The sequence below is a fragment of the Strix aluco genome, chromosome 2 (genome assembly GCF_031877795.1).
Source record: "Strix aluco isolate bStrAlu1 chromosome 2, bStrAlu1.hap1, whole genome shotgun sequence".
In the NCBI taxonomy this organism is placed as follows: domain Eukaryota; kingdom Metazoa; phylum Chordata; class Aves; order Strigiformes; family Strigidae; genus Strix; species Strix aluco.
In genome coordinates this window covers 43664030-43690703 of record NC_133932.1, presented here as the reverse complement: position 1 = coordinate 43690703, position 26674 = coordinate 43664030, and the positions used below count along the sequence as shown (strand labels likewise).

The 26674-nt window shown below is 48.8% G+C and overlaps 1 protein-coding gene across 6 annotated transcripts in view; it reads left to right on the top strand.

Moving 5' to 3' along the window:
• The first annotated feature begins 14398 nt into the window (after positions 1-14398).
• The window catches only part of SYTL5 (synaptotagmin like 5), a 108811-nt gene continuing 96535 nt past the window's right edge, over positions 14399-26674 (top strand). For 5 of the 6 annotated variants that reach the window (XR_012621922.1, XM_074814574.1, XM_074814573.1 and 2 more), the window contains exons 1-3: positions 14399-14434; positions 15075-15199; positions 15320-15458. The gene's annotated coding sequence lies outside the window, so the exon portion shown is untranslated. The remainder of the gene's footprint in view (positions 14435-15074; positions 15200-15319; positions 15459-26674) is intronic. The other variant, XM_074814570.1, reaches the window with a different exon arrangement.

The window sequence follows — 26674 nt, the reverse complement described above, 5'->3', positions numbered from 1 at the left end:
CCCTTTCGAGTACATAGGGGTTTTCTTTTTCCCCAAAATGATGTAGGGTTTTTTTTTCTCAGTCCCCTCGGTTTTGCCATAGTGCAGAGCTCCGAGCAGTTGGGAGTTTAATTACTTAGGGCAGCACTTGCTGCGGGTGTCAAGTGAGGCTTTGGCCATGAAGAAAAGGTGGCGTTGCCTCTGAAACACTTCAGGTGCCAGCTGGGAGAGTCGCACCTGAATGTCTGTGCTCTGCTGACTCCTCATAAGACCTGTGCTCCAGACCCTTCACCAGCTTCGTTGCCCTTCTTTGGACACGCCCGAGTCATTCAATGTCCTTTTTGTAGTGAGGGGCCCAAAAGTGAACACAGTAATCGAGGTGTGGCCTCACCAGTGCCGAGTACAGGGGTAAGATCACTTCCCTGTCCCTGCTGGCCACGCTATTTCTGATACAAGCCAGGATACCGTTGGCCGTCTTGGCCACCTGGGCACACTGCTGGCTCATGTTCAGCCGGCTGTCAGTCAACACCCCCAGGTCCCTCTCTGACTGACAGCTCTCCAGCCACTCCTCCCCAAGCCCGTAGCGCTGCTGGGGGTTGTTGTGGCCGAAGTGCTGAACCCGGCGTTTGGCCTTATTGAAAGTCCTACAGTTGGCCTTAGCCCATCGCTCCAGCCTGTCCAGGTCTCTCTGCAGAGCCTCCCTACCCTCGAGCAGATCAACACTCCCACCCAAGTTGGTGTCGTCTGCAAACTTACTGAGGGTGCACTCGATCCCCTCGTCTAGATCATCAATAAAGATGTTAAACAGGAGTGGCCCCAAAACCGAGCCCTGGGGGACACCACTCGTGACCGGCCGCCAACTGGATTTAATTCCGTTCACCACAACTCTTCGGGCCCGGCCATCCAGCCAGTTTTTTACTCAGTGAAGCGTGTGCCCATCCAAGCCACGATCAGCCAGTTTCACCAGGAGAATGCTGTGGGAAATGGTGTCAAAGGCCTTACTAAAGTCAAGGTAGACAACATCCACAGCTTTTCCCTCATCCAATAAGCAGGTCGCCCTGTTGTAGAAGGAGATCAGGTTTGTCAAGCAGGACCTGCCTTTCATAAACCCACGCTGACTGGGCCTGATCATCTGGTTGTCCCGCACGTGTTGTATGATGGTCCTCAGGATGAGCTGCTCCATCAGCTTTGCGGGCACCGACGTCAAGCTGACAGGCCTGTAATTTCCCGGATCATCCTTCCGACCCTTCTTATATATGGGCGTCACACTGGCCAATTTCCAATCTGTCGGGACCTCCCCGGTCAGCCAGGACTGCTGGTAAATGCTGGAAAGCGGCTTGGCGAGCAGCCCGGCCAGCTCCTTCAGCACCCTCGGGTGTATCCCGTCCAGTGCCATAGACTTGTGTGTGTCTATGTGATGCAGCAGGTCACTGACTATCTCCTCCTGGATTGTGGGAGGGTCGTTCTCCCAGTCTCTGTCTTCCGGCTGAGGAGGCTGGATTCCCTCAGTACAACTGGTCTTGTTATTAAAGACTGAGGCGAAGCAGGCATTAAACATCTCAGCCTTTTCCTCATCACTCGTTGCCATGTTTCCTGCCATGTCTAGCAGGGGATGGAGGCTCTCCCTGGTCTTTCTTTTGCTGTTGACGTGCTTCCAGAAACATTTCTTGTCGTTGACTGCTGAAGCCAGATTCATTTCTATCTGGGCTTTAGAGCTCCTGATTTCCGCCCTGCATAGCCTCAGAGTGTCTCTGAAACATTGTGAGTGGCTAGCCCCTTCTTCCAAAGGCTGTAAACTCTCCTTTTCTCCCTGAGTTGCAGCCACAGCTCCCTGTTTAGCCAGGGTGGCGTTCTCTGCCGCCGGCTCCTCTTACAGCACCTGGGGACAGCCTGTTCCCGTGCCATTAAGACTTCCTTCTTAAAGAGTGTCCAGCCTTCCTGGACCTCTATTCCCTTCAGGACCGTCTCCCAAGGGATTCTGTCATGCAGTTGCCTAAACAAGTCAAATTACTTAGGGCAGCACTTGCTGCGGGTATCAAGTGAGGCTTTGGCCGTGAAGAAAAGGTGGCGTTGCCTCTGAAACACTTCAGGTGCCAGCTGGGAGAGTCGCAGCTGAACGTCCGTGCTCTGCTGACTCCTGTGCAACCATTGCAAGACCTGCAGATCAGCCGTGCCATTTCTTTCCCCGGTGGTGGCTGGCACTTGTGTTTTCCCTTCTGAAAGGAGCTCGACCCCATTAGACATCACACAGGGCTGAAGTGTCGAGAGAAGAGAGGCCGTTTCAGTATTTGGAGCTTTGGGAGAAGCTGGTTTCAAAACTCCAGTCCTGACGGAGGGACGGAAAAGGGTGTGTTTGCATCAGTCCAGAGAGAGCTGATCTGCAGGAGGAGGTGCAAGAAAGCCGTATCTTATGTAGCTGATCTGGAGTTATTAAGCTATTGGAAACTGCAAGCTAGTGCTGTCTGAGCCCAAGTGATAAGAAAGGGTATTCTGCTGTGTGCTGCATACAAGTACTTGCACCGACGAAGGAGCTGCAGCGGGAGTTCTCTGCTTGGACTCAGCAAGTTGGTGCAGCATCTCTCTGCCAAGCATGAGTAGCTGTAAATAAAAATGCAGTGGAGTAATTCAATGCTCCTGTCCGCTGCCCGTCTGCATTTTTGTTCTAGAAATTATTTTCTCTTTCCTTCCTGACCGTCACAGGTTTATGAGGTATGCAGCTGTATGCCAACAGCAAGCCAATACTTTTCTGGAGCTTAGTTGCATTTTTGAAAGGTGCAGTGCTTCGTTCCTGCACACGTAAAGCAGTGCAGCTCTGCTGGCACGATCCACCTTCCTGACACACACTCGGAAGTGTCAAGGAAGTTGTGTGACAAGCTACCATTCTTTGCTTGCGTTCATCAATGTCTTTGTGTCATTTCTCTCTAATCCGTGGAGTCTGACAACATCCACGTTGGTTCGGCATCTCTCTGCCGAGAAGGAGTAGTTGTAAATAAAGCCTGGAGGGTTTTCGAGTCTGGAGCAGTCTGGCCAGCATGTCCCTCCTGTCCCTCCCAGACGACAGGCGCCGCCGCGTGTAAGATGCTCCCTGTAATCTGAAGTTCCCATGCCAGCTCCCCAGCTGGGGAGATGTGCTGGCTGGTGGGCACTGGCTGAGGCAGCTGGGCAGTGAGCCAGCAAGGCCTCCTGCGAGGGCCGGGATGGCTCTGAAGGCGGCACGGGGCCGCTGCGGCTTAGCGGCGCGCGAGTGCAGTCTGCTGTCCAGAGCAGAAGGGCACGGCGCCTCTCTCCTCGCCTCCGCCGAGGTGGCGCTGGGGTCGCCTCGTGCTCGTCGAAGCCCAGGCATCAGAGCTCATCGGGGAATCCAAGCAGCAAAAAGAGATGGGCACCTACAAGGGCAGAGTCAGAAAGCGCTGTTGAAACCATGAGGGCAGGAACAGGCGTGACTTTGTTCCCCGTTCTTTGGGAAGTCCAATGATAAAGGGGTCGTTCCTGGCACCGGAGAGAGAAGCCTTACTGGCAGCGACTCTGGTGTTGCTTTGGCCCCTTCTCAACACCTGTGATGCCCTCAGGGCGTGGCAAGTTGACAGAGATGTGCAGTGCCTCCTTGCCAGGCAGCAGGGCTCGGCAGGGAGCCCCCGGGGAGCTGCGATGGGGTCCTTCCCAAAACGCGAGCAGCAGCAGCCCTCACTGTCCCGTGGTAAAATGGCAGGCTGGCAGGCAAACAGCGCTCTTTTTTGATTTGTTATTGTGGCAGTTCTTTTTCTCTTCCCCCAGTTTTCCGAGGTGAAACATGAGCTTTTTCAGAAATGCCAGTATCTGAGTGTCTACAGCTCTTTGGAACAACTCCTTACTGCGTCTTTGGGACTGAGGCAGCAGCAGCCAGCGCTAGGGTTGCCTGCCAGCTGGCATGGCCAGAAAAGAGGGACTTGGCCTCTTTCTGTAGGTAGTGGGTCAGAGAGCTCAAAACTGTGAGTCTCGTGCCCTTGCCGGGGTGCCTGTTCAGCCTCGCACAAACAGAGCTTCAGCAAGTGCAAAATGAAACCTGCCACCGCTGGAGCGGTATGTTTCTCCTGACCTACACGTTCTCCCAAGGGCAGGTGCGTGCTTCCTGTCTGGGGCCATCTCTGTGCACCTCGGAAAGATCTCCTATACTCAGAGCAGTGTTCAGAGCCTTTGAAAGATGGCCAACAGGGTCTGCTACACACCTGGGCTCCTCCTTCATGTTGCCTGCTTGGATCCCCTCAGTTGCCCATCCCCGACAGCTCCGTATCCACCTTCCTCCTCTTGCTGCCGGGTGGCCCATCGCTCCCCTCCGCACAGCTTGCTCTTCTCTTCAGGTGGTGTTGTGAAGAGCCGGGCAACCTTTCCATTCAATAGTACGGTTAGACAGGTAAAGCCGCAATAAACATGAAAGCATTCTGCTCTTCATCAAAGCTAGCTCATTTTACCTCCTCTCCCCAGATGAGCTCTTCGGGTGTTCGCTTTCTGGGGCGACTGGAGGCACCTGCAATGGAAAGGGGTAAGGTCACAGGTGGCAAGGACCTACCTGCCCCGTTGCTACCTCAGCTCTGAAAGGCAGATCCCTTGGATGGGTTTGCGCAGCCCAACTGAGCCAGTTCTGGTGGGACCGCCGCACAAAGTGCAAGGGCCAGCCTGCATCAGCCTTCCTCTGCGCTTTTGCAGAGCCACAGGTTGGTGGATGATCTTGCTTGTCCCTGCGGCGACAGCAGTCCCCCGTTCTGAGGGGGGAGGCTTTGGTTGTCACGCTGTTTGTGGCCCCGACATACCTCTGCTGGCGGTGCTGGCGACTCCTCAGGCGATGTGCCGGCAAGCCCAGCCACCTCCTCCCCGAAGAGCTCCTCGTGGTGGTCAATGAGGAACTCCACCAGCTGAGTCACCTGCACACAGCAAACCATTGGTTTGCACCCAGGTACAACAGCATTTCCCACTGCTGTGCCTGGCTTCTGCGCAGCTGTGGGGCTGCTCTTGCCGGCAGCTGCCCCAAGAGCGTTTGCTGAAGAGAGGAGGCAGCCAGGTGCCTCTGAACAGCAAAACAAAACCAGCGTAGGCCCAGAGGGCTGTAGCCGGCTGGTAAACAGAGCGTACCTTCCCCGTGGCCTGCACCAGGACGTCCAGGGGAAGGGTGTGCTCCTCAGCTGGGCTCAGGAGGTTTGGCCCCACGCAGATGGCCAGGTTGCCGGCAGTCATCCTGCTGGTGGCTGCGTTCCTGCTGATGGTTTGCAGGAGGGCCAGCAAGTGCTTGAGCAGGATGAGGTTGGCCTCGGGCAACTTGCTGGCCACCCTGAGGGAACAGGACCGCGACGTTAATGAACTAGACCTTGTCAGCACAGGTCTCCCAGGCTGATCTCACCCAAGCGCGCCCGAGGGAAGGCTCCCTGGCCACGCCTGCTGTCCGGCAGAGGGCCTGCCTTTGCTGAGAGAGGGCCACCTCCGTCCTCCCTGCCTTCCCTTGTGGCAAGAGTCCCTTCGTGGAGCAACCCCCAGTGCCTGCGGGCAGCGCTCCAAGGAGAGAAGTGCTCTGCTGTGCCACTTGCCCCCAAAACCCGACCCCACGGCAGCAAGAGGTGGCTGGCAGAAAAAAGGGCTTTTTCAAGGAGGCCGTCACTCTGCAGACAAGTGCCGGCCTGTGCCGGTGCCCGTGGAGCAGGCAGGCTGCTCGCCACACTTACTCTTTCAGTCCTGCCAGCTTCTCCTGCCTGCTGGTCTTCTGCAGGGCGCTCATCCACTCCTCGTAGAGATGTGCCTCGAGGAGCTTGGAGGGGATCTTGCGCAGGAAGTCCTGCAATGCCAAGGGATCCGGGTGAGGACTTGACCACCACTGCCAGGAGCACAGGCAGCATCCCTGGCGCTGTGGCTGACGAGCAGGCGGCTGGGTTTTGGCTCCTGCTCTCGCAGGTGCCCACCAGCAGCGATGGAGCCGGGAGCTGCCGGGCTCCAGGTCAGCAGGGTTCACCTTCAAGAGGACGGCCAGCACGCACGCAGGCTGGCTTTCGAGCCGGACCTCCGCTCCGGTGTCGAGGGCCTCCCGGAGCTCGCGCAAGGCGCGCTCGCTAGCTGCCAGCCGGAAGATCCCCTCCGTGGATGGCCCGTGCTGGTGCAGGAGAGCCAGCAGGTCCTGTGGGGGACAGAGGAGGAGAGTTGCTTGGCTAGAGACAGGCCCTGGGGCAGGTGAAGCTTTCTCAGGGCCGGGAGCGAGTGGGGATGGCTCCGCAGCTCTCCCTGGGGTGGGATGGAGGGGTGGCTGGAGGCTGGGGACGTGGGGAGGAGCCGGCTTTGTCCCTGAGTGCCAGCCGGGGTCCCTGTGCTTGGTACACCCAGCTCTGCAGAGGAGCCAACAGGGTGGGGCCCCCCTGGCCAGGCTTGCTTACCTGGATGGGCCGGGGCAGTGTGCCGTCCTGGCTGCAGAGGGCTGCCAGGGGCCGGCCAAAGAGAGCCCCGCTGCCGGCAGAGCCCGACGGCCCGGGCGCCTCTGCAGCGGCCGAGGTCCCTCGCCGTGGAAAGGGCCAGGGCAGCCCCCTCCTCCTGCTGCGGCTCCCACCTGCTGTCAAGGGAAAGCGAGCAAAAACCCCTGCATGAGAGCCAGCAGGCGAGCGCTCCCGGACCCTCTCAGCGCTGTCCCCCCACCGCCGAGCGCAAGGGAGAGGCGTCGTTTGGGAACGAGGGTTCCTGGGGGCTCAGCTATCTCCTGCACAGAGCGATGGGGATGGACGTGGCCCGAGGCAAGGGCAGCAGCCCCCCTGCAGCGCGAGTGCCCGCCTGCCAGAGGAGGAGAGAAAGGCCGTCCTGCCCCCCTCTTCTCCAAACTCACCAGCCGAGGGGCCATGTCCACCTTTGCTGCCAGCAGGGACGGGTGGTGGCCGCTGCTCTGCACCCGCCTGCAAGAAATGCACTGTGCTCGCCGAGCAGCCGAGCAGCAGAAAGGGCCCCTGGTGAGCTGCGGCGGCCCCTGGCCACGTGTGAGAGAGAGGTGGGGACGGCCAAGATTGCACCCTAAAAGATCCTGACCTTTGCCTGGCCCTCGACCAACCTCTCCAGGCTGCTGGCGCGTAGTGTCGCCACCTGGGCAAGGGGAAAAGAGCAGAAGGTGAGAAGCGATGTGCCTGATGCTGGGCTGGAGCAGCATGTGGGGGCAGAGCAGAGACAGGAAGGACACTCACTGCATTGCAGCGGCTGAGCTCCTTGATCAGGGGCTTGATGGAGGGCAGCTGGGTGACCCGGGCTCCCTCCACTCCTTCTGGTGTCCTGTGTATGGGAAAGGGGCAGAGAAAGAGCTGTGTGAGACCCAAGCTGCGTTTTCCCTCTCCTGCCAGCCCAGGGAGCACTTCCAAGCTGCCTCGAAGCAGCCGGGTGCCACGTGGCAGTCGAGCGGAGAGCAGCGGCAGTGGTGAGGCCGGGGCTGGGCAGGTGTTGGCTGGACACAGGCGGGCAAAGCAGCTCGGCCAGCTCTGCCTGCTCAAGAGCTGCCTGCAGCCACGGGGGCACCTCTCGCCAGCCTGGAGCATCCCCCGTGATGTGAGCACGGGCCTCCCAGGCCGAACTGCCAGGCCGGGCTTACCCTCGGAGTGCGCCGACCCAGAGCTCCTTCTGCGCCCGGGAGCTGCAGAAAGAGAGGAGAAGCAGCCTGAGTGCCCGCTGCTCCCCAGCCTGCGGGCAGAGGCGGGCGCCGGCACAGCCCTGCTCCGTGGGGACGGCCACAGAGGCAGGAGGAAGCCCCGTGGGGCAGGACAGAGGCGCTGCCCCGTCCTGCTGTGGGATGTGGCACCGAGACTCACCGGAAGGTCACGACGCAGGAGCCGCGGGGCCAGACGAGGACAAGGGAGCTGGTGGTCTTGCCTTCCTCCTCCTCGGGGCCATCACCGGCCGCCCCCATGCTGGTGCTCAGCACCTGCAGCTGGCCCAGGGCCAGGCAGAGCTGCGGGCACGGGGCACTGCCAGGTCTGCAGAGAGGAGCGGCAGGGAGTGACCTGGAGGCGTCCGAGCCCAGTGGCTCCCCTCTACCGCCCACCTGCCACGGGCATGGCCGTGGGTGCCTCCAGCACCAGGGTGCCGGGGGCCTGGGGCTGCTCCTTGGGCGTCCCTGGCCTGGTGCCGGGGCTGGGGCTTGGCAGGAAAGGCAGCGGGGCTCTGCGAGTCTTACTTGGACTTGGCGATGACCAGGGTGTCCCTGGAGAGGAGGAGGTCCCTTTCCCTCGTCACGCGGCCCTGGGTCACCCGCACGCGCTGGCGCAGCAGCGGCTCGGGTGACCCCGGGACAGGCCCGCAGGGCTGCACGGGGTCAGGGTCGTCCCTGCAGAGCAGACGGTGTCGGGCATGAGCAAGGCGGCTGCTGCGGGGCCCGGCTGTGCTGGCGTGTGCCCAAGCCGTGGGGGGAGCTCACCTGGAGCCACAGCAGCAGTTTAGCTGGCCCATCCCGCCGAGGACACCAGAAGCCTCAGGTGACACAGACTGCGGGGCTCCAATGGCCCGAGAAAGGCTGTCGAGGGGGTCTTAGCGCTCTGCAATGATGCTCGGCGAGACCCCACTACGACTCTGTGCTGCAGGCACACCGTCGCTGCAGCACTGGGGCCGTTGCCGGGGCAGCGCCGGGTCAACACAGCGGGACATTGTGACCCCAACGGTGGTGCTGGGGGGTGCTGGGGGGGGGCGGGGCACTGAGGGGCTCTCCTCATTATTATTTAGTAGTAATTAGGCCGAGTTACGTGCGCTCCTCGGCTTGGATCAGGACGTTTGGCCACACGCAGGTGGCCAGGTTTTCTCCTCAAAGTCCAAGGACCAGAAATAAATAAAGTGTTAGTGAGGCTCTTCATATGACTGTGTAGGCTCACAAATTTGAATGAGTTCTGAGGCAACTGTTTTATTTGTTGAGATTTCTGAAAATGGTCATGTGTGTTAAAGGAAATGACCTTCAGTCAGCTCATTGGGTTAACATCAGAGTGTACCAAGGCTGCCTGGTCACATATTTCTAACTCTTCCTTTGCTTCTGTGAAATGACATTAAATATCTGAAAATGCCTGGAATATGATGGGTTTTAAGTGTTCTTCAAGCAGTCATCATAATGCTGCTGTAAGATGATAAATGATGAGAGCTTGTGTCCAAAAACTCCTACCACAGGCATGTTTGAAGACAACAGCTTTTATGATGTATAAACATTTCAGTAAAAATAAGAACTGTTTTAAAAAGGACTTGTTTAAAAACACTTAGTCTGTGAGTGTTGGTACTGTGTACTATGCATAAAAAATGCTTCATCTCAGTATTTTGTAATTTAGACAGGCTGCAGTATCAGCTGCTAAAAGCAGGCCCACTGCTACCCTTTTCTTGAAGGCAAGACCTTAACGGAATGAAAGTTAAATAAAACGTGTGGTTCTTTACCATGAGCAGAGCACTTATCTTTTAAGTTATTCTTTTCTTTCCTGATGTGAAAATAACCATTATAGGACTGGGATGCATTCCTGACACCGTTCTTAACGCCACTGATACAAAACACATACCACCAGATGTTGAATTAAAAACTGGCAAGAATGTTGCATGGATGCATTTCCATTTTGGTGATCTTATCTTGTTATTTGGGAAAAACCAAACCCACACACCCATTACTTTTAAGGTGGAGCAAACACCACAGGACAGCTGTGCTGATGGGAAGGCTCAGTGCCAGCGTATGGAGTGCTCCAGCCCCTCTCCCCTCAATTTCCCTCCTCCACAGCAGCACAGCCCTGCCTTCCCTGGCAGAGGCTCCGGTCCTCCACTGACTCCTCACCCTGGGGATGTGGCTCTCTACATCAGCAGCAGCAAAAACTGAGTAACCTCCTGCCAGTTTTCTGCACTGGCTTGCTAAGAGGTCAGACAGGCAGCAGAGCAAGGGAGAGCATCTTTGAAGAACTGAGAAGAAGGTAGTAAATAGTAGGTTTCACCTTTCCGTGGCTGCAAAATGTTAGACAAACGTAGCCTTTTAAGCAAACATGAGCTCATTTTCCTCAGATGTTGAAAGGTTTTTTTTTCTAATAATTTTTTTATATAATGTTTGTCTATCTATACCTGTACTAGGAGCTGGTGTTAGGTAGCAAGAAATCTTAATGATTCTTCTCTGTCACAGCCCTGGTTTAAGGCAATGAACATTTATTCCAACCAAAAGGGAAGAGACATTGGTCATCCTTTTTCACCTTTCTGGCTGAAACAATAAAAAACATTGTCCAGAGTACTGTCCAACATACCACAGAAAAGCATGAAAAGAAACTAATTTTTTGGACTAAAGGGCTTCTCTGAACTGGAAATACAGGAATTCGCAGTTGTCTTTGTGTGCTAAGAGAGGGATAGCCAGCGAAGAGACGTGATTGTGCCGTAAGGACTCCAAGCAGCAGAGCTGACTTTGGAAAACGTGCTTTCTACAGAGAGAAAACTGGATGTCTGCATAGAAAAGTGCCTGTAGGAAGTATTCTCTTTCTGTAGTGTTGGTGGCAACACAGTTAGGCTGTGTTTGTAAGTCACCTAAAGCACGTTGAAAAAAACCCCTCATTCAAGATGACAGCTTTTAGCAAAAATTACCTCATAAGGCTACAAATGAACCTTGTGGTTTTACAGACTAATTTTCTGGTTGGCTTATATCAAAATGGTCCAGGGAGTCAAGATGATGCAAAGACATTGGTAAAATATCTTGACCCTAGAGTAGTTCAGGGAGGGACAGCAAACAGAGGAGAAGGAAGAGTTTTGCCTGAAACCCTAGAAGTTTTTGCAAGTCACATGTTATTGACAGGCTCTAAGGGTCCTGTGTGTGCATTTTCAGCCAAAGTAACTGTAGTCATTTTGTGGAGGTTTAGGGAGGCTTTTTTGGGAGAAATGCCATAACTCTTCACAGCTTCAGCAAAACTGTTGAGGTTAAGTGTGAGAAACAATAATTCTTGAGCTAGGAGGAGCCTGTTTCTGCTCACTCTCTATTGTGTGGCATTTTAGGGGTGTTTTTGCTTTTTCCCTCTGCATCTTCTAAAAAGTCCTAAATCTTGTCAACCGACAGTTAGTTAGATGATCACTAGCGTTTAGGTGACACGAGCTATCTTCTTGATGAACCTCACAGATTTTATATATAGGTAATCAACTGATTTCAAGCTTGAAAAACACTGCTTTTCTCTCAGAGGTACGTTTCTTGGCTTTGCAAGAAGAAAACCTCTTCCTGTTGCATAAATAAATAAACATGGTGTGTCAAGTAAGCTCAGGGACAAGAACCTCTGACTTGCAGCCCAATACTATTGTTATAAACACAAAATCCAAGTCCTAAGAAAAGCAGGTGGGTCCCGATCCTGCAGCTGCTTGGTTGCACTGATCTCATGAACGTTTCTGATGCACACTGAAAAAAAAAGTTGACAGGGTTGTGTCGAATTTGAACAAACCCCATATGTCACATGCTCATCAAGCAGAAATTCTGAAGGAACACTCTCAGATGAAATTAACTGTTTTAATGCAATTCAAACAGCAGGCATGATAACATGGATTTAGTAAATCTGCCTCCTTTCAAGAAGGAACGCTGAACGAGCTGAGGAATGGTTTAAAGAAACGTAGTGGTGCTATTGCTTCTGCAGCAGTTGGTGTATTTCTTCTTGCAATGTTGGTTTGCCTTCTTGTTCTTTACTGCACCAAAACATGCAATTTTCAAAACATAAATCTGACTCTTCCCCCCTTTTCAGGGATGGTGGAGAGAAGCACATCAGTCTTACAAGCCACATTAAAATTTGAACAGGGAGCCTTTTTACAGCAATGCCAGAAAGTCCTTAATTTAAAATGCAGAACATAAAAGATCTCAAACCACTGGAAAATATATGTATTGCAGTAGGTTCCGTAACTTTCCAATGGATGAAGGCATTGCCGAAGTCTGGTTTTTTATGAAGACCTCCACCAAGTGACAGCTCAAAACCTTGAGCAATGAGAGTTAGTAACAGGCACGCTTGTCTTTCTTCATTATGGCCACAATTATATTTTTGGAAAATAACCCAGGGAGTTATTTGGAAAATAACAAGGATGATGAGAACTTGCATATCTCAGCTTCCTTGACAAGGCTTTCTTTTAAAATTTTGTGCTCAAATTCCTCTCCTAGCACCTGTGCTATTTAGGAGTGAAAGGTCGTTATCCCACAGCAGCTCTTGCTGTTAACAACTATGGGTGTTCATGAAAGAATCTCTTTTCTGTTTCATGCCACGCGATCTCTTACTCAAAACCTTTTGGTTTAGCAAATTGCCTCAATAGCCTAGTTTTCTGATAGTTACTGGTAGATTAGATTAAGGTGAGGAGAACGAAAAGCTTGCAGAGCACTCCATAATGCTACCTGAAATGAAAGCAATCTAGGTTTTGTTCGTTAGCGTTCTTGAACTGAACTCTGTGTAATTTGTGCAAGTTCTTCACATTTGGAAGATGTTGTGGCTGTGTGAACCAGGATATCAGGAAATGTTGAAGTGCCTCGATTTCTGGTGCGTGGAGTTAGCAGTTCCGTACCCAGAGAAGCAAACCGACTGGAAAACCACTGTCCCGGAGGACAGGAGAGTTGCCATAGCACTCAGTAAAAGGGCCTGAGTCCTGTGAGTCATTCCTAATAAAGCTGCAGCCTGGGACCATAGTGGGGTAGTTCTTTATAGTGAGGTAATTCTTTACAGTGAGGCAAGTGTTTCTGATGGAGATTGAAGTCGCCAAAGAAAAATAGTAGCAAGAATACTTTCCCTTGGTTCTAAACAGGCCACAGATTTCTGTAATCCTGATTTATAAAGCCCTCGGTTCACGTGGTCTGTTATGGGTGACAAGGAGCACTTAATAAATATGGGTTGGTATGGGGCAGCGCTAGCAAAATATTACGGGGCCTCCAGTCTCTAAGAGCGGCTGCTTTCTATCCCAACAGGAATACAAAAGGTCTGTGATGGTTCTCAGAAATTCTCCTTGTACTTGGGTACCCCGGTTGGTAACGCTGTATCTGAGCTCTCCGGCTGCCGTGCGGACGCGTATTAGCCCTTCCTTTCACCAGCCCCCTAAACAACGTTTGTAAGATGAAGCTGTAAAAAACCCATAGATCTGAAGCTGTTGCTTTAATACTTGTCATGCATGACCGAATATATTCACCTGTGTATCTTTTATATGGTGATTCACACTGTTACAGAGACCAATGTGTTACTCTGATAATTACAGACAAACGATGTACCCGAGCATTTAATTTAGAGCAGGTCCCTTCAACAGCTTTTTCCGAACAAGTCAAAGAACGGTGTTGTGGGTATAACAGGCAGCAAACTCAAATTAGCCTTCAAAGGGGTTGTATTTATTATTTACAAGTAAACGTTGTACCTCCTGAGTATAAACTTGCCAACATACGCATCATTTGGAATAATAGAAGCTTATTAAGTTCATTAAAAGTGCAACGCTAGGAATTTGAAGGTTACCAGTAACATTACGTTGCTATTGTGCGTAAACTGCATTTTTTATGCTAAAACTTTACATGTGAAAGCCGAGCAGGAGATTTTGGTTGCATGCATCGTCATTTTTTGGAAGTGATCAGATCAGATCAATTTTCAATTCAGTTGCAGCTGTGACAAAGAAAAGCTCTGAAGTATGGTCATGTGGCCTACCTCTGTTTACTGCACCAGTTTCAAAACCGTATTTTACCATGTTAAGGAATATACCTGAGTGCTAAATTCGTTTTATTATGTTTCTTAGATGCCTGCTAGGTGAGCTCTTCAGGTGCCAGAGGATGCCTGTGAGGGTGAATGAATCTTTCAATTCATCTAGATGAATCAAGATGCTGGTTTGCTTGGTTAGTTTTGAAATTTGGAGTATTTTGTAATACTTGTAGCTGTTCGATAAATCTAACTCACTTGAACCATTAAAAGTGGCGGTCATAAAGCTTAAGAATTATTATGTATAGCTGTAGGGAGGCCAGCTACGGCAAGAGCCTTTTATTATACACCTAAATACCGTTTTACCTTTTGGACGCTGCTCTCGCCCAGGGCGCCGAACAGAGACAGCTCCTGTTTCCTAAGGGTTGACAAACCGTTAAGACTGTAAACACCTTTTTGCCCCCCCCCCCCCCTTCCAAGCCCATTCTGGGAGATGAGTGACTCGCCTCCTGGGCTGCTGGCTCCGCGCTACTAAACCACCGCCGAAAACGTGGCGATGACGGTAGCGGGAAGCGCAACTGCCGCCGGCGGGACGTGCCCCCTTCGCCGACCGCCTCCGGGGGGGCAGCCTGCGCTGGCGGGGGGCGGGGGGGGGCGGCAGGGGAGCGGGAGGAGAAGGGAGAAGGGAGGCTGCGGAGGCGCCCCCGCCCCGCCCGACCCCGCCGCTCCGCTCCCCGCAGCGCGGGACGGCCCCGGCGGCGCCGGCTCCCGCGCCGCGTCCCCGGCCCCCGGCCGGCCGCTCCCCGCCGGCGAGAGGCGCTGCGGGGCGGCGGGGCTTGCCCGGCAGCGGCGGAGAGGTACGGGGGGGCGCCCGCGGGGCGGTGGAGGCGGCTCCCCCGGCGGGGACGGCCGGGCGGTGAACCACGGGCGGGCGGCTCCGGCCCTCCCCGAGCGGGGCTGCGGGCGGGGAAGGGGCGAGACCGGCTGCCGCAGGGCGGCCCCTGCGGGCGTCAGGGCCGGCCCGCCCGTGCGTGACTCTGCGTGTGGGTCCGCGCGTGTGTCCGTGGGTCCGTGCGCGCTGGGGGCGGCGTGTGCGCTCCGCGCTGAGCCCGCAGCGGAGCCCCGCGGCGGCGGGAGCGGGACTTCACCTCCCGGCTGCGCCGAGCTGCGGAGTTGACGGGCGCAGCCCTCAGCCAGCGCCGCGGCGGGGATGCTGCTGCTTGTGCGCATTCTTCTTCTCCTGGCGAGGGTCCTGGTAAGTCCCCCTTTCCTAATAGCAGCTGGGGTTTGTGGTTTGGTTTTTGTGTGTGTGGGGGGGTTGTTTGTTTTGTTTTTCTGCGCCTGTGAGAAGGAGTCGAGGGAGCGGAGGAGGGGGGAGCTTGCGGCGCGGTCCCGGCTCCGCACACCCCCCCCCCCCCCCCGCCTCCGGAGAGCGGGTGCTTGTGGCCGGGAGGTGGTTGTGTGTTTGGTTGAGTTTTATTTTTTAATGCTTTATAGCGTACGCTACTATGCAAATTGAAGGTGGCGGTTCTTGCCCGTCAGTGACGCGGTCTGTGGCTATCGTTCGGCAGAAAGGGCTGATAAGGAACGGGCGCTGCGTTGTCCTCTTCGTCACCGAGCAGGTGAGTGGCTCTGTGTGCTCAGGTGAAGATCGGCTCTCAGCTGTGTGCTAGCTAGAGTTTTCCTCCAGGATTTTGCTTTGGAAAACATAGTCTACTTATTATACTTCCATTTTATTATAGGACCGTACAAAGAAAGGAGTAAATGGTGGAGGCTGAGCACCACTTCTATAAAAGCCGTGGGGTCACTTCATAGTTCCCGAGCGCAGCTAGCCCATATGCACTTCAGCGTACCCGGTGTGGAGTCGTACCACAAGGAGTGGTGAGTGAGGGGATTCTGTGCCCCAGGGTTAGTGATTTTTGGAAAGGCTTGGGAGGGTTGACAAGCAGTCAGCCAGGGAGTAGCCCTTGACATGAATGTGAGAAGATAGAGGAGGAGGTGGGAATATTACCTGTGAGGTGCACAAGTGTTACTGTTTTGCTGTGTGCACTTCAGGTGAAAGATCTGTGTGCAAGGTGCAGCCCACTGCAGTATAAAAAACATTGAAAAGGCCCGGGCTGTAAAACCGCTCAGAGCATATGTTGTCTTGAGTGGCTCCAAAAGGACAAAAGAAGTGGTTGGATCCTTGCCTAGAAATGTCAAGGTGAGGAACAGCATATTTACCCAAGAGAGAAAAGATTTAACAAGATCCAGTGTTGGAAATTTGAGGTTGGACATCCTGAGACTAGACAGAGGGTGCATTTTTTAAAAATGGCATCACTCATTAGACTAACAAGTTCATAAAGCTTTTTCATCATTAAAAAATTTTAAACCAAGAATGTTTTTTCTGTTTCTAACAGGACTTCTATGGGGAGGGAAATCTTATGGGCTCTACGTAGGAGAGGCTGGAACAGGTGATCATAATGAACCCTTATTGCCTCTATTATGCATATACTCAGGAAAGCTGTGCCATCTCTGAGAGCACACTCTCCACATAGGTTGTTTTCTTCATATCTATGTTCTGTTCTTCTTCCCCAAATGCCATTAGATCCAGGGGTGTCTGTGCTTCTGTTTTGCATCTAAGCAATGACAGTGAAGATCTGGAAGGTGAGAGTTGCAATGAGAGTTGCTGTATGTAGATCTGAGTCAGGTTTGAGGAATGTGGTTTGTAAGGCTGGGGGCGCGTGGGTGTGATTTCCAGACAAAATTGGTGTGTTCAGACCTTTGAAGTGATTTAACATGTTCATGTTTCTAAGCTGTCTTCAGCACTGTGTTTACGGTTAAGAAATACCTATTAGCATGTTTTGACTCTTATAGATTTCATGGTAGTTGAAGTTCTTTTGGGATGGGGAAATGCTTATTTAGCCAAAATGCCGTATGAATTGTGGGTTGTAGCTGTATTTTTTAGAGTGGAATAACAGTACCTATGAAGGCTCTTACTAAATGATTTTCAGTGTGATGTTGCAGTCATGGAGTTGTTTGCCTATCTACAAAACATGTTATTACATAATGTTGTCTCGTCTAAATCTCCTTACCAAGAGAGACAAGTTTGGTATCTGATGATTAACTGCTGTCTGTGAGTGAGACCTTTGGTGCTGCAGGGTGGGGAGGGAGCCAGGGAATCTGTTTGATAAAGCGATGGCTGAAGCCAGCTGCAGCGCAGGATTGCTCTGTGACCGAGCGCTTTGTTTCCCGGTGCTCTATTGCTATTGCCTTGCCTACTGAATTTACTCTGCCTTCGACCCAAACTTCCTTTCTGCCAGGGATGAGCGTGCTGATGTGTTGTCGCAGAGCCTGGAAACTTAGGAAAGCCGAATAGGTAAGACCGGCTGAAAGGTTCGACCTTAAAGAACAGCGTGGGTTTGAGAACAAGGGCGGTAGGTAGGAGGTATGTTTGTGGTAGGCGCAGGAAGCTGATACGTGAGTATTTCTCTTTGGATATTTAGAGTAGCTTTTCTTATCTATCTCTATAGAAAGACCATATCAACATATACATACAATGTATACCAATGAACATATACATGCCATATATGCTAAGGAAGCCTTCTGCCTTCTTCCTGTTCCAAACAGTCTGGCTCTATTGTAAAGGTCTTTTTAAGCTTGTATCTTGGTCTGTCCTGGATGTGACTGAGTGGCCGCATTCTGTGTGGCTTTCCATATGCTGTGGCACAGCTTGAGAGCAGAATCAGTTGCTCAGGAACTGAATTTGCTTGGGTTTTTTTTGTCTTTACCTCAGCCTGCACTGAAATTTCTTCCTAATTCAATTAATCTGTACCATTTTGTTTTCACTGTAACTTTTCTCTGGGTATGCTTTTTGTATTGCTTAGAAACAAAATTGGATATCAGAAATGACCCAAAATTCCATTGTGGTTTGTACTGTATTCCACAAATGAGTATTAACAGGAATCTCCTTAAATGAGCATTTTATTTATTTATTTTTAAGAGAGTTGCACTGCCTCTTCACTTCAGTGCATCTCTGGAGCATTTAAATTCTCTGGGGCATCCCTCATTGTTGATAAGTAAGTTCTCTTTTCAGTTGCTCTCTCTCTTGGTTCCAGGTGAATTTGTCAGCTTTTTGTTTGGTGAGAAATTGCCTTTCCCCACAGTGATTTTGTGTGAGGGAGAATGCTGCTAGGAGTGATTGCATTTTGCGTGGGGATAACTTGTGATCGGAATGCAGCTGAATTTACTAGTCTCTCTCCATCAGTACTGTGGTAACTTTTGGATTAGACGACTACGTTTTACCTGTACAGCCTCGCAAACTGTGAAAGTAGCAGTGTATCAGCAGATAGGAGGAGAACATGTTTGCAGCATGAATGTGTCAAAGTTTTTCTATAATGTATTAGAGGGATGGGGCCAATGCAGGAATTGTGTACAGCACCAGTGCAATTCCAAGGGTTGAAGAGGAGAGTGGAGCTTCAAGGAGATGTTTTTTTAGATGTATGGTACAGAAGTTGCAAGGTATTATCTGAATACCATGGAAGCAAACATCCATGGCCATGGGAACACTGTTTCCAAGGATTCTGCTATTAGACAGACTTCTGGGAGAAGGCACTGTTTGAAAGCAAGCCATTTGTCATTTGGAGATTTTCTTTTTCATTTGCAGTTAGTACATGGCACAGTTGATGGCTTTTTGAGCAACTGTGTGAGTTGAATCTGAGCTTGTCTCCTTATTTCTGGGGCCATTGCAGAACTCTAGAGAAGGTCAGACTTAGGAAGAGATGTACTTAATATTCCTTGTGAAACCTCATTCCTTTTCCTGAATCTTGGCACAAAATCCCTAGTGCATGGTGGGTTGGGGAAGAGAAAAATGGAGGAAACGAGGAAGTGAATTCCCATTCTCACAATATTAAACCTGCTAAAGATAATAAATAGGCTAATGATGCCAAGGCTGCCAGGTGTTTATATGCACTGTGACTTCAGAAGGCTAAGAGAAGCACGAGTCGTCCATTCAGTTAAATAAAGACCTGATGTAGGAATTAGCATTCATTCACTGTAGGCATTAGTGTAGCAATAGTACTAATTGCATTATCGAGTGTGTTGACGTGGACAGGTGAGAACGTGAGATTTGTGCTGGGAATGGGGAATCTTCATATTGTGTGAAGTAATCCAGCAGACTGGAATACGATGAAAGCGAGTATTCTCGAACCCCGTATTTGTGTCAAAGCATATTTGGGTTTTACATTGGAGATTAACGGTCAAAAATTGCAATACGGCTGCCTGCAGCGATACATTGCATTGCAGAAGGCACTTTTTCTAACAGCTTTTTCTACACTAGCTGTGTTTCTGTCCAATTTTTCGCGGCTGCCAACTATAAAACAGCTTCTTTGACTTTTGTCATGCTCTGGAGTTAGAGTACAGGTATATACTTCTCTTCAGGAGTACTTCTATCCCTTTGGTCTCTGGATAAAATACATAGTAGACTAAAGTAGATGAAGACAATATAGTAGTAAAAGTGTCCGTTAACTGTTGGCATCTGTATCTAGATTAGAGCCCTCTCCGTTGTTATTACCAGTGTTAAGTTTTAGAGGGGAAAAAATAATGAAGGCATAGCTAGGTTTTTAATGGGACAGTTTTTAAGCCTGTCTGGTTTTGAAACCCTTGCTGTTAGAGCAATATGGGTACGTAGGATGCAGTCAGGAGCAGAAAAATCAGTGATGCACTGGCGAATAATGATTTGTTAGGTAAGACAGAAAACTAATAAGGGAGAAGGCTATACCTCCTTGGTATTTTCTGTTTCTGCTGTGAAGTGACGATGGCAGCAAAGAAGGGTGGGGAAGTACGAGTAACGTGTGCAAACACAAGTGTCATCTGGCTGGTGCTGGGGTGAGTAAGGAGTGCCCTGAAAGACCAGGGTAGGAGGAATTCTGCACGCCATGGTGCTGCTGGTACCTTTGTAAACGCTGTGCTTTCATTAGTGTACGTTTGTCTGGCTTTGGCTTTTCTAAGTGCAGAACCTGAACGGAGGCCATTTGGGTGAATGTAACTGCGCATTCTCCCAGTATTTGGGCTGTCAGCATTTCACACTAGAAATAATATTCCTTTGGGTTTCCTGTTTTTCCTGGACGTCTTTAGGCAGGGGTTTGTTTTGGTTATGACTGGGAGAATCTTTAAGGGAATTGTTTAAACAGTGTCATCCCATGCTAAGGTACGAGTCCCTCTTGAGCAAAACTTAAGATTTTTTTTTTTTTTTTTTTTAAAGACACAATCTGTGATGTGGCATTAATTTGCAGTCAGCCCTGAAATCACTTTGAACCATGACCTTGCTGATGACATTTCATTGCTATTGTGGAAGGGAGCAGAAACATGTCGGAATGATTTGGGGGACGGGAGTTTTGAAAGTGCACGTTCTCAGTTAAGTGTTTAATTAATGTAATATTGTTTATATCAGAATTGAAATGATTAATTTTGTGCAAATGTTTTAACGTTAGCTTGGCACACCATGTTGCCAAATATGATTAAGACTGTGTTTGGAAGTAAAAGCAATTAGGTGTTAGGCTTTAGGCTTGATGGAAGACATGAACCATTACTACCTGCAGAAGCCTTCTCACTAGTTAGTGAGGATAATGCTGATGATTGCTACAGGTGTTTCTAGTGTAGTCATTTTTCAGAGTAAAGTTGGGTTTTGGGGAAAGCAAGGGAAAAGAAATGTTCTAAAGGATTTGTGTTCATTGTCCACATCCTTCAGCTTCCAGTGAGATTGTAGGTGGTTTTAATTGACCATCTCCAATGGCCGTGAATTAACAAAAAAGAGAGAAGTTTGAATTGCACAAGCTGTTTATAGTGGAATAGTTTCTTGTAAGTACTGTGTGTAGTGTGTGGTTTTTTTGATTGCTCTGTGCTCAAAAGCTAGAAGTAATCCAGGTTTCATTTGGTACTCTTGCCTTCTGACTGGATACAATCCTTATGATTCTGCTTGGAAGTAGACGGCACCTGAGGTGTAAACTTGGGCTTTTTTGAAACTGCCTTTATTTTTGACATTCTTAAAAACCCTCCTTTTGACCCTCTGTCTCTTGTTAATGGTGAGGGAATGAGACGAGATTGAAGTTTTTCATTGTGACATTTGAGGAGCAGAGGAAGGACAAGAGGGACAGAATAACATGTCACCATGTGGCAGCCTCACATAGCCGGGGATGTGACTTTTTTAATGGGGAATTCAAATGACAGAATAATTGGAAACAAGGCAGGGATCACTAAATGGAGCAGAGCTGCTTGTCTTGCTGTTGTCACTGGTTTTACAGGGGAGATACTTTTCACTTGCGTAAGTGCAAGCTGAAGCCAGAGGCAAAACGACAGAGTGGTTTTCCCGTTTTGGCTTCCGAGTGCTCTGTCCCTCCTGTTGTCTCACTGCGTCAGGTGAAGATGCTGTGATGGAGAGCAGAGAACACGCTGGGGGTCTACTGCATGCCCCAGGTGGCTAAATCGTATCCCTTGGACTTCAGAGGGAAGAGAGCGCAAACATGACATGGGTGAAGACGGTGACAGACACTCAGAAGTTCGATGTTAGTCTGTATAGTATGGAACCTGTAGCTTTATTCAAGAAGAATGAATACGTATATGTTCCTATACATAGAAGACTCTCTCAAGTTGATTCCCAAACAGAATTTTTTTGTTAGATAACTATGCAAATGGCTTCTGACAGTTATGCTTGAGGACAGTGATGAAGTAATGCTCAGTTATTAGTGCATAAATTACGTGAGAGAAGGCTGAAAGCTTTCTTTCCGTTACTGCAAATATTCTTGAGCTTTGCTGTCAGTGTAAGATGCCCCACTGTTGTCTTTCCACTTATTTTTTTGTTTTGGGGAGGAAGATCAAAAGACCTGTAAATCATAAAGGGTAAAATGCATAGCAAGATATTCTTCTTTCAGTATTGTAAGCAGATATTTGAACATCATTTTGGGAAGGAAGGCACTAAAAATACATATATGAGGTCTTAAAAGGGTGTTATGTTTGGGTTCCTGGGGTTAAATAATTCTGTCATTGTTTTATGAGATCATAAGGTGTTTTCCTCTACTGTACTACTAGCATGTGTACCCAAATAGCAGTTTTTAGGCAAAAGAGTAACAGCAGAAGGATTATGCAATATCCTGTCTCAAGGGGTAGGAGGGAATAAGCAGGAGGCCAGTGACAATTAACAGTCTGTTTTGTGGTTTAGAAAGATTTCTCTTTGCCTCCCAGTGGGTTTCTCTGTTTAGTTTTGAAGGACCTGATAGACCTAAGCAGCTTGTGGTTCTCTTTAAAAAGCTACATAGGATAGAGAGAAACTTGCTCTTTTGAAAGAGTATCTTAAAATAGCAGTGGAAAACACCTCTGATATTAAAGTATACTCCCTGTGGTATGATTTTCTTTGTTTACCGGCGAATATGGATAGTGGAAAAGAAAATGGGATGAATTCATGGCTCCCTAAAAATAACGGAGAATCTTTCAGTTGGTCAGAGTGAGCATTCAAGCAAATGTTTGTGAATTAGCCAGATGCCAATTCCTTTTGTATTATAAATTTTCTGCACCTTAAATTAAGGGACCGTGACCGTATTCTTTGCATTGACAATTAATACATTACAAGTTTTCTGTTATTATTTAAGGAGTCCCAAAGTGTTGATCCACCCAACTTATTACTGCTGTACCTCTGGTTAATACCTCCTGGAGTCTGAGGATGTAGATTCATAAATCCGCAGCATAGTACAGCATAATTTTGGCTTTCTGCCTGTGGATTTTGTTGCACTGCAATAGTATGATTTTTCAGTAGTAGAGGCTGACTACTCCAACTATGTTTTGAAACCCTATCGTAGAAAGAGATGTAGATGGCAGATCAGCGTGAGACAATCTGTAGAAAGAGTTGAGCAGTCGTGATCGTGACAGCGTCATAATGAAATGCTGTGTGGTCCTGGAAAAGTCCAGGATTCTCTAGAAACAAACAGAAATTTTATCAGTTACGCTTCTTGGTGGACTTTGGCTGAAAAGGTGTCCAGTGATTCTAGCAGAGGAAGAGTATGCTTTAATGTGCTCAGGGACTGTGCTCCTTTATCGCAACTCCTTGGCTACCTGAGACCTTTTTTTTTTTTTCCCCTCTAACCTGTTGTAACAAAACATTGTATCAAAGTGTTGAGTTTGAGGGAAACTAAGAAGGAAGCAGAGCCAAACTGAACTGAACCGAACCATGTAATGACAATTCTTTTTCCTTCAGCAGAGCCGTATCAGTTTATATTACTGGAGGAGCTGAATCTGTGCATTGAAAGCAGTTTAAGCTGGGCTCTTTGTTCTCATGAAAAATTCTGTCTTTCCCAATGGATGGGGGAGTCCTTTTAGTGTCCTTCCAGACACAAATTGAAATGGTTAATTCCCTCACACACATGGACATGTGCACCCCTGCACGTGTGGAAATCTGCCGAAGGCTGGTAGTTCTCAGTCTTCGATGAAAACTCAAATCATGTGAAATTGATGTGCACATGTTCATGGGGGCAGATTTTAATGACAAGCTTGAAAATCAAAGTAGGCTTTCCAAGGTTTGTGGTAGTTCTGGATTGGAACGAAATCTATACTGAATGGACCCGAGGAGGTTTTATACTAGAGTGAGTTTGAACAGCACGATTGTTGCAGCCATGATGGCTGAAACACAAAATAATTGCCTCAAGCTCTAGCAAAGCCAGGTAATTTTTTCACAGCTCTGATTATTTCACCCTTAGAGTCCCTTTTCGAACCCCCAGTACAGTAGTTCTTCACTCTTTTATTCTAGTAGAGCACTAAGGACAGAGTGACTGCTTTGCCAAAGTACTGCTACACCTGCCACACTAGAAGACTGCAAGTATGTAAGTGTATGTGTGTCTGGAGACCTCCTGGAGGTGGGGAGAAGCTGTGAGCAAAAGGAAAGGAAAAGAAGACAGGTTACCCACTTACTGAAGGAGAGCAGTCAGCCAAGGTGAAAACAGGAGAATAGTATTTAAGGCTTGCAACCGTTACCCGTGATATTTTGAAGTGAGGTTTCATGACCCGTGCTAGTGCAGTTTTTCATGTTCTCTGAGAGCAAAGCATAAGAGTACTCGCATTAGGTCAGAAAAAAGATCCAGCGAGGCTGGTGTTTCTGAGTATGAAGGAACAGAAGGAATGGGGCACACGCTGAATACCACCTTCGTTTTTCTCCGCACAGTTCTCCATAACTAAATGGAACAAGGGCCCCCATGCTTCCTCAGTTAACTTTGTTTTTGGATGATTGCAATTAATAGACCCGACAGAAGTCTAAATATCAAAGCAAGTTTTCTAAATTTTGTGAAACCTCCTGAGTGGAATTGTTTCTATATTGATACCCCAGGGTATTAGTCTTAGCTTTCAGTGCCTTGCTCTCTCAATCTAGCCATTTAATGAACTTTTAAACCATTTATAGTATTGACTTAGACAAGAAAGTCATCAAATGACTTATTTGTTTGGGTCCGTAGTGTTCCTTCTTTTTGTGAAGCAAATAGTTTCAGCAGTTCCAGAAACCTGAATTTCATTGCTTAAGGGATGACACAGATGCTTATGGAAGTCTTGAAAGACCCTCCCTTCTGGTAAGGGTGAGAACAGATGGAATGAGTTGATTTGGATGTATTATAAGTGGCGTGACCATTGATCCTTCTAGATCAGGTTGCCCAGTATGTTTTGCACATAAGTTGTTGTTCATTTTGTATTTATTTTATTTTGTGGCTTGTTTTTATTTTTCCTTCCCATTCGCCTAGAATCCGCCCAAATGTAAGCCTTGTGAAATTTCTGTCTTCATGTATTCGGTAGCTCTAGCAAGTCTTTATCAAACTTGTGTGAGCTATGCCTTCCTCCACAAGCTTAAAATGTGGTTTTAACCAGCTAAATTTTAACAGCGTCTGCAAAAAGATATTCCCTGATAGAAAATGCTCCCTATCCTCTTTAAGTTTGAAGTCCCTGTCCTACAACTTGCATATGAATTTGTGAACACGGGAATTGTTGCACCTGTGACAGAGTAAGAGGAGTGTGGTGGTTTTTTTTCCTTGCTCTTTTCAGAAACTTTAGCTAAAATATGTCCCAAAACATCAGTGTGAGTACCGTGGAAAACTTCCCCTGTGATAGGTAACTTGGCAAAGTTGTTAGGAAAAGGACTTATAAAGGGTCATTTCCATGATAAAAATGGGAAAAAAGTATTGGTTAGTTTCTAGTGGAAAGGCTTCCTGACCCACCTAATGTTATGTGCAAACCAAGAAAGAAGGGACCCATTTGCCACAGAAAAGAAATGGATAACTTTAGCAATTTGACATAATGTGTGCATATTGGTGATGTGTCTGGTATATCCATAATGTCAGTGAGCCTCGTGATCCTTGATATATTTTTTCCTTGAGATAACCTCTTGAGGCAAGAGGAGGGGCTGTCCCTGTGTATGCTGGGAGCTGAAGTAGAGAGAAGCTAAGAGATTTGCTGTGGTTTACATGTGGTGGAAACAGTTTCTTCTTAGTAGCAGTCTGCTGTTCCTCTCAGAGGATTATCACTGTTTGTGTTTTCACATGGTGATAGAGATTCTCAGGAGCAGTGGTGAGCTGACGATTTACATGACAGTGTATCACAGAACAAAAGCGTTGAAGAAATTCCCACGAATTTTGGGATTTCAGAATAATTTACATGGCAATTACTTGCATAGATAGAACTTCTCTTTTAGAAGCTTCTATAATAAATTACTGAGGAGACGCGATCTGATTGAAGAGTTCGAGCGCGCCAAATAATACTAAACCTGCCTTATCTTTAAATGCCTTTAAATGAATTGTAGTAAGCTTTGCCTGCTACTGCAGGAGGAGAGAATATTTGAAAAGCTGATGAGAATTTCAGAGAGCTCAATACAAGCAAGATGTCAGAGCATGTAAATTGATGGATGGATTTTGAGAATAGTTTCATGTGATGATATATATGTAAACACATATGAGTATTATGTTTTTCCCAGCGTTCTGGTGAACTTGACAGTCTGAGTCCTGCTTACCCAGTTCTGCGGCAGCATGGAAAATGAGTAACCTGAGTAATCTGTGGCTAGCAATGAAGTGGTCACTTAATCCTGGTTTCTCATCTTCTTCTTCAGGCTGGAGGGTACGTTGCAGTGTCTAAAAGCATTCAGATACTTCTGTTCCCTTTGTCTCCACAATAGGTTGTGACTAATCTTCTTGTCAGGTGGTTTGTAACAGCAATAAGGCCTGCACTCAATACATCTAGGATCAGTGGATTAATTTATTAAACCAATTTTAGTCTCCACCTAGAGACCTGGAAATCTAACTGTGCCTTTCCTTTTGCCTTCATGGGTAGGACTTCCCTGTTTCCAAACATTGGGACTGTGTATAAACAATTCAGCTTTTTTTAAATTTATTTTTTATTTTAAACACAGTATTTCTCAGTATCCTGTCTTACTCCCTTCACAAACAATGAGGAGAACATCCCACGGGTGAGATCATCTCCCATCCAGTTCCTCGGTGATTCGCCAGAGACAGCCTCTTCTTGATCTGCCTGCAATCCCAGGGAGATGCTAGTCTGGCCCAGTGAAACAAATCAGATTTTGCACACATGTGGGCAAGGTGTCCTTGGCCCAGGTCATCTCCAAGCCTCAGCTTTCTCTTCTTCTAGTGTGCAGGCTTGTGTCTGTTGTCACGTCACAGGAACACACAGCTGTGCCTTGAGCCGTGGGATGGATGCTTCCTGTACACGTCAGGTCATTTGGAAGGATTGGATCTGCACAAGGAAACTCACCTGGGGATTGGGCTTCCTAGCGGGTTATGACCAGGAAAGATGCTCAATTGTGGTGCAGCACAATAGATTTTATCCTCCCCAGTTATTTCATCTGCCCAGTGTGTGGTGAGCTGAGCAGCTGCATTTGTTCATGCAAGTTCACAAATTATGGGAAAGCACTTGGATTGCGGTGTAGGGGATATAACCATAAGGGAGCCTAAGATGGGAGTTGAATGATTCTTATAGATGAGATTTGATAGGTCTGCATTTCTGATGATAAAATTCCCCTCAAAAACAGTTGCTGTTGTTGAGAAATTAGGTCATTGATATAAGGAAGTAATTTAATTCCTTTTTGT